The 8,196-nt window shown below is 34.0% G+C and overlaps 1 protein-coding gene across 1 annotated transcript in view; it reads left to right on the forward strand.

Annotated features, from left to right (window-relative positions):
* The window catches only part of MGAT4C (MGAT4 family, member C), an 883,869-nt gene that overhangs the window by 392,854 nt on the left and 482,819 nt on the right, over positions 1-8,196 (forward strand). The window contains exon 2 of the mRNA XM_011963952.1: positions 1,483-1,591. The gene's annotated coding sequence lies outside the window, so the exon portion shown is untranslated. The remainder of the gene's footprint in view (positions 1-1,482; positions 1,592-8,196) is intronic.

The raw sequence follows: 8,196 nt of genomic DNA on the forward strand, positions 1-8,196 counted from the left end.
ATGGTCTCGATCTCCTGACCTCGTGATCCGCCCGTCTCGGCCTCCCAAAGTGCTGGGATTACAGGCTTGAGCCACCGCGCCCGGCCAGATATATTGTTTTAAAAGAAAAAGTTATTTGGATGTAGCTGAACATCAGAAGATTCTCTAGTTAAGAATTTCAAGTCCTTATCCTTTGAGTCCTAGTTATATCATGTGTATAATGGAGAATAATAATGCTGTCTTCACTGTTCTAGTAAAATAACTAAACATGAAAATGTTAGTGGAAAATTTTATAAAGACAATTGTTACATAATAATAAAGGATAATAGTTGACTGATACACACTATTTTGAAAAACAGTATAGGTCTTCTCCCCCCACACTCTGACTCCCTAAGTAACATAATTAGGTTAATGAAATCTGTTGTCTTAAAAGACTAGTATATATCAACCTATAATCCTCTGAATTATATTGTCATAAGTTATCATTTTTTTGAGATTTCTACAATCATAAATTGTTGCACAAAATTGTTTGTTGCACTTGCTTAATTTGTATACATGATGAAAAATAAGATGCCAGATATAAAAATGCAAAAAGAAAAAATCTCTCTATCCAGTTAATTCATATTTTTCATTGTGGTACTGCTGATAACACTTAACCAGGCTTTAAACCCATGGGAAGCAAGGCAAAGATTATATAATCACATAGTTGTAAGATCAATGTATTGCTTAGATCATTATAAAGAGTGGCACAAATTGAGACTATTTTTATTGAGAATTAATTTTTGATCTAGTGTTCATATTCATTTGATAACAAGAATATGCCACTTTTGGTTATAATGAGTTAATGCTTCCAGAAACATTGAATGTGTAAAAATTTTAAAAAGTCAATGCTTTGTGACCTCTTCATTGCTCCCATAAAATTTAAGGATGTGATTGTGTCTGGGCCACTTTGATGGTTTAGGCAAAGAAACTGTGGAATATTTAATGGACTTAGAAATGCAGTACAGTTGGTCTCAAACTCTGGGGTATGTTGGAGGCATTATTGAGGTGGGTGTTTTGCAAAGCAGAGATATAGAATGTTCATTTGAGTTTTATCAAATAATAAATGAAAGAGACTTAATAACACTGATATCTCATTAGTACATAAATACTGGCCTGATTGTTGTTAAATTTAAAAATAAAGACATATAGGGGCTAAGTAAATTTGTGTACCAGACAATATCATCTTGATTTATAACTGTGTGTATATTTTTTAATCTTAGAGTACACTTTCAGACATAGTAATAGAACAGATACTCACAAATGCATGCTTTCTTTAAAACTATTAATCTCAGTATTGAGCAGAGAAACCAAACAGCTTATATTGAAAGTAGAAATGTAATTGGCCTGTTTGGAGAAAGTCTACTAGAGTAACAGTCACTAGATTCAACATGCAAGTGCCATCATGATGAATGTTTACAACACCTTTTTGAGAGCCAATTATACTGGGTTTTTTTTGTGCAGGAACTGGAGATCAGCCAGATCACTTGTATGCACAAAGCCGCTGTGGATCTGTCTTTCAAATAAGAGCTGCAGAAAACGCTATAGCAAGATTGAAGCTTTATCCACTCTGGTAAGAGAAGCTTTCTTTTTCTTTGCTATGGTGAGAGTTTGATAAGAAATCCTTTTAAGCCATAATGTGGTCAGGGAGAGGAGACTTTGTTATATAAGTCAGAAAATGTTTTTTCTTTGAAATATTTTTTTCACTATGCTTTGTGCCTTTATGTTATAGCAAGATAAAACTGAAACACTAAGTCATATTGCACATGTTAAATTTGTATTGGACATAGGGGAGTCTTAAACTACTCTTCTGTTGAGTGAAATGTGAGGTCATTTTATGTTTATACTGTAGATCTCCTGGACAGCACGAAGTGAAGAAAGATTGGTATTCTAATACTATGGCTGAGAGTGAATCTTGTGTTTAAGTTTTCTCCTGACCAATGGTGTTATTAATTCCCAGGAGCTCACCACCACCAAACTCGGCCTTTGAATTCACTTACATATTTTTTTGACCACTCTAATTTCTTTCTATATTTAAAATTGGAAAAGCTGGGGATTATTCTAGATGAGTTTATTTGAATAGTTTTCTCACTTTAGCTCTAAAGACTGTAACTGTGTACATATATACAAAGTACAAAATTTTGTTTTTCACATAATTTCTTCAGCCTGTAATGTGCTTCAACATTTGTATGAGAATCTCTATGTATTATAAACTCTATCTGAATTCATATCAGTCTAAAATGACAATAAATATTGAGAGCATATACATGGATATAAATATGTACATGTATATAAGTAACATTTGACGTGAGGAAAATTAATTTTAGATAATTACACATTTGCATATTAATGTAATCCCTGTGGAAATTTATAGCTTTTAATTTTCATTTATATGACCCTTGCTTTTCATTTTCTTGGTAAACTTTAGTTCAGAAAACAATAACATAAATATCAAAAAGACTTTATAACCAAACAGCTACATTTGAAGATATATTACTTTTTAAATAAACTTGTATGATTCAGATTTTATTCTTTTTAAGTTGCTCAGTTACATCCATGATTTAATTTATACATCTATGAAATTTAAATACAATTATTTTCAGGAGTTTACACCAGGATAGCCTTCCAGGCTTCAAAGTTACAAGCAGCTTGCCATGTCTGTCTAATAGGTTGCCAATAAAAATTCATGCTTATCTGATAACTTCAATAGGTATTTATTGATTATGTACATTGCTAAAAGCTTCGAGGAGAGGTAATAAGTAGCTTAACTAAATGAAACATAACATCTGTATAGATTTAATGAGGATTTAACATATATGCATAAAAATAACAAATTCATAGTGAAGGTTTGGCTAAGGACAAATAGTAGAGTCAGGAGGAGTCAGTAATGACAATGAATACAATGAGACTTATTTTTTCAGATGTAAAAAATAATTCTATGCTTTAATGCATGAGCTTACAAAACTTTAGCAATGTCATTTTCCCCTTGTTCTGCCCTCATTTAAATTATGCATGCATTCAATTCAAGCCATTTGAAATCTTTATCTGTTTACCTTCCACTGAAAGAAATACAGACAGTCTTGCCTCCTCCGAAAGAGATTCTAGTTTAAAGGAGAGCTGAGGAAAATAAGTCAGTAACTATGTTACCATGAATCCATGTACTAAAAAAAAAAAAAAAAAAAAAATAGTATTTGCTTTAAATTTCTGTGGTTTCTGCACTCTTAAAGACTTTTGTTGCTATAGGCACATGCAGCAAGCAACAACAACATAAAGTATCGATTCCTTTAGTGTATATCTTTCCAACTTTTAAGTGAATCTCAGACAGAAAAAAAATCCTTCTAGGGTAAGAACCACATTTAATGATATATATACATATGTGTGTGTGTGTATATGTATGCACACACATATATAGTTATATCATTATATATATATAGTTATAAATATATGTGTGTGTCATTTTTTTCTTTTCATTGTTATCTTCGCATTTAGGAACTACAATTGTTAACATACACACACATGCTTTAGTTTGGAAGATAGGAAAGAGAAGCGAGTATAGCATCTCTGCCCCCTTGATGAGTTTGGCACAGCAGGATATCCTACCATATTCTACTTTCATGCCTTTGCTTTTGCTATTCATCTTGAGAGCGCTTCTTTTTCTGCTGTCTCTTGTCCACGTTCTACCTGAACTATATGGCTCAGACTAGAGGCTACTTTATATGAAGATATCTTCCTATCAAGCCTCATACCCACTCCAGGGAAAATGATTTATTTCATTTGGGAATTTTCTTATAACTTCGATTTTATGAAACAAAAAGTTTACAAACAGGATGCAAATTCATTGCTTTCTAATTATAAACAAAATGAGACAGTTTTGTTATACTTTCTTTCCTTTAAGACATATTTTAAGAAATGTGCTCTTTAGAGAGATATTTTGTAGAAAAAATTTTATTACTCTCCAAACTTTCTTTGCTTTATTCATTCTCCTTTTCTTATAGCTGATAAAGTTGCTTTCCATTTCACTGAGAAGATACAGATCATTTAATGGGTTCTCCTGTGTTCTTTTGCCTCCAAATCTACAAAGCTTACCTCCCAATCTGCCCTCATACAGCTCTTCTTTCCTTTATTTATAATGGGAAGAAGTATCCCAACTTGCATGACCCCAAATTCCATCTCTTCTACTTGTGACTTCTCACGTATACTCCTCTGCCTGATAAATATTTTTATTCCAAATATTTACCTGTATTTTCTCCATGAAGTTGTTCCCATTAAACACCTCTTGATATTTACTACACATCTCTACCAATATTTGGCTGGGACTACAGACCCTCTCTAAATAACATCCATGTATCTGCTACTTCACAAAAACATCTAAAATGTTTTATTGTTGTTGTTGTTTTGTTTTTTTTCCAGATACCATTTCCATATCTTTGCCTTCATTTTTCTTTAAATTTGCACAATTCTCGTGATTCTTCCAAATTTTCTGAGAAGTTACATTATTTTTTTGTTGCTAAGTCCACTCAGTTTTCTTGGTTTCCTACCACTATTTAAGAGGTGACTATTCAATTCCTTTTGAGATAATTTTCCCTTTACCTCCTTAACACTCTCCTGTTTTTTTTTTCTTTTCTCTTCCTGTTTCTTTGGTAGCTTTTTCTTCTTGTGGAGTACACTTTCAAGAGTTCCTCAGGACACAATAGTGAACCTAATACTTCCTCTCTCTCTCTCTCTGTCTCACTCTTTCCTCTTCTCTCTATAGTCTTTATTTCTATAGTTCTTTAAAGTATCAGCAATCTTACAGTGTAACCCTATAGCATGTATCAATTGTTGGATGCATTCCTTGATTATATATGGATACAGATGAAACTTTTGAGTGTACAATGATGCAAAAGTATTATGTATTCAATAGAAAGTGGTGTGATACCCTCTTGAAGTGCAGGGAAGCAGCAGCAAGCTGCAGCTCCCAGTCAGTCACTCAATCATGATGGGAAATAATTGATACTGTACAGTATACTGTGTTGCCAGACAAGTTTGCCCAACTGTAGGCTAACACAGGCATTCTGAGAACATTTATGATAGGTGAGACTAAGCTATGATGTTCAGTTGGTTCAGTATGTTAAGTGCATTTTTGACTTATAACATTTTTAACTTATAATGGGTTTATTGGAAAACAACACCATTGTAAATGGAGGACCATCAGTATACTTGTCAAGGGAGATTTGGGGTCAAGCAGTGAAAACACCCTCTCTCCTGGAAAAAATATTTGATTAGGTTTTACCATGTTTTTATTTTGATGTGTTCCTAGCACTCTAAAATGCTTTCCAGGAAGCCCACTCTGTCCTTACCTCACAGGGAACTCTAAGGAAAATGATATGGCTAAACCACTCAGATCCAAATAGAACCAAAGAAAAGAGGCAGAGACCATAGTGACAAGAGTGGATCATGCTGGGACCTCTGTGTTCCTGGTAGCTATGGTGCCCAATTACAGATACCAGTCAACCTCATAGCCAACATGCAGTACAGAGCAAGGTGTCTTCAAAAGCATGATGAAAAGTTTCACCTAGTTTGAGTCCGTATATGCTTTTTAACTCACCCCACCTCAGGGACCACCCCAACAATTCTGCCTAAGCAAGGACATGCCCATCTCCTCCCTTTTTGAAGAAATGAAGGGGCTAGACCAGCTAAACTTGGCAACTTAACAAGCAGCAGCTTTACTCAGCCAAGAAACACTCCCAGTGACTTTGCCCAGGCAAGGAACTTCCCACTTCGGTGAATTTTAAAGAAGCAAATGGGCTAAACCTACTTAACCCAGAAAATCATGTAGTATCTTCACTCCACATATAAGCCCTCCCGAGGAGTCCATCCAAATAAGAAAACTTCCATCTTCATGCATCTCAGAAAATTATAGGGTCTAGATCTGCTAGGGATGATGTTGGGAGTTCCCAAATCCTCTCAACGTAGCCAAAAAACCGCTTCATGGCTCCACATTCACAGGGAGGAAATCCTTAATTGTGTATTTCTAAGGACCATAGTCTCTGGATCCACCTGTCCAGAGTAGTGACTCCACCTAACCTTGGAGTCCAGCCTCCAGCCCTGCCCAACTTCAGGTCACCAATAACATAACTGACTGACCAGAGTACATATCTTGTGACTGACCTCAAAATCCATCACAGTGCTCACCCAGCAACTCCACTGTATAGTCAAACAAAGCCAGTGCTCCCATAGGACATCAGAGTCCAAAGAGCAACCCCACCCAAACAAAGTCAATGGTGCACTAACTAGAGATCTCATGGAAAGCTCTGCCTCCCCAAGGAAGTCACCAGCTAGCTTTTCCAAAATCAGAGGCTACATTAAATAACGCATGTGTATCCCTGCCAGAGAACACCTGTAAAGGCCAAGAGAGGGGCTATTCCCTCAAATGTACAGACAACATAAGGACACAGGATTAGGAAGAATCAAGGAATCATGACACCTCCAAAAGAAGCTAATAAAGCTTCAATAATGAACGCTAAAGAAATAGAGATCTAGAAATCAGTAGCAGATAAATCAAAATAATACTAAAAAAGATGTTCCATAAAGTACCAGAAAATATGAATATAAAATTTAGTAAAATTTGAAAAAAATATACAAAATTGCAAGAAGCTAGACAAATAGAAACAATAGGAAAGAACCAGACAGAAATCTTAGAGATGAAGTATACAGTGACTGAAATGAAAAATTCCATAGAAGAGTGGAGCAGAAAGAGAGTGAATATTACTATCAGATACTATCAGAATAATATCTCAATAGAAAGTCTTTAGGGCAGGAGAGAGTGGAATCATGTAGTCAAAGTTCTGAAAGAGAAAAACAAAAACAAAAGCATGCCAACCATAAATATTTTATTCATCCAGATGGAAAATCAGTAAGGAAACATTGGACTTGAACGACATTTTATATTTAATGGACCTAACAGAGATAAACAAAATATTTCATCCAATCACAACAGTATATACATTCTACTCAAGCATACACAAAAAAAACATTTTTCAGAATAGATCACATGCTAAGGTGCAAAGCAAGTCTCAGCAAATTTTTAAAAAATGTAAATTATATCAAGTATATTTTCTAAACACAATTGTTTGAAACAAAATTCATAACAGAAGTAATTTTAGAAAATTCACAAATATATGGAAATTAAGCAACGTGATCCTGAACAACCAAAAGGTCATTGAAGCAATTAAAATGAAAAATTTTTTAAAGTCTTGAGACAAACACAAATGGAAACACAACACATTAAATCCATGTGATACAGCAAAAGCAGTTCTAATAGCAAGTTCTTGCAATAGGTACCTACAACAGAAAAGAAGAAAAAGATCTCAAATAAACCAAGTAATATTATACCTTAAGGAACTATTAATAGAAAAAGAACAAACTAGGCCCAAAGTTAGCACATGGGAAAAAATAATAAAGAGTGAATTAGAAAAGAAAATGAAATAAAGACTAGAAAAACAGCATAAGAGATAAAAAAAAGTAACTCATTTTTTGAAAAGAAACAAAATTGTCAAACTTTAGCTAGAATAACTAAAAAAGACAGAACATTCAAATAAAATCAGAAATGAAAAAGCAGGTACCACAGAAATAAAAAGGATATAAGAAAATACTATTGACAATTGTATGCCAAAAAATTGGATATTGTATAAGAAATGGATAAATTCCTAAACACATACAACCTACTAGGACTGAATCATTAGCAAACAGAAAATCTGAACAAACTATTAACAAGGGAATATAATAAGTAAGAAAAAGTCTCCCAGCAAGAAAAGACCAGGACCGTATGCCCTAACAGCTGAATTCTATCAAACATTTAAAGAAAGCAGATACCAATCCTCAAACTCTTTCAAAAAGTCAAAGAAGAGAGACCGGGAGTGGTAGCTCATCTCTGTAATCCCAACACTTTTGGAGGCCGAGGTAAGCAGATCACTCAAGCCAGGAGTTCAAGATCAGCCTGGGCATCATGACAAAAAGCCTTTTCTAAAAAAAAAAAAAAAAAAAAAAAAAAAAAAAAAAAAAAAGTAGAGAATTTGCTGCTGTTGTTTAATCTTGAGTGATGAAGTCATATAGCAGAAGCCTGCAGAGTTGTGTTTATACTAATATTGTTTTTATATCTTTTTATATTGCTTATGGAAAGGATTTAAACCAAGTAGG

The sequence above is a fragment of the Colobus angolensis genome, unplaced genomic scaffold (genome assembly GCF_000951035.1).
Source record: "Colobus angolensis palliatus isolate OR3802 unplaced genomic scaffold, Cang.pa_1.0 Scaffold639, whole genome shotgun sequence".
Lineage (NCBI taxonomy): Eukaryota > Metazoa > Chordata > Mammalia > Primates > Cercopithecidae > Colobus > Colobus angolensis.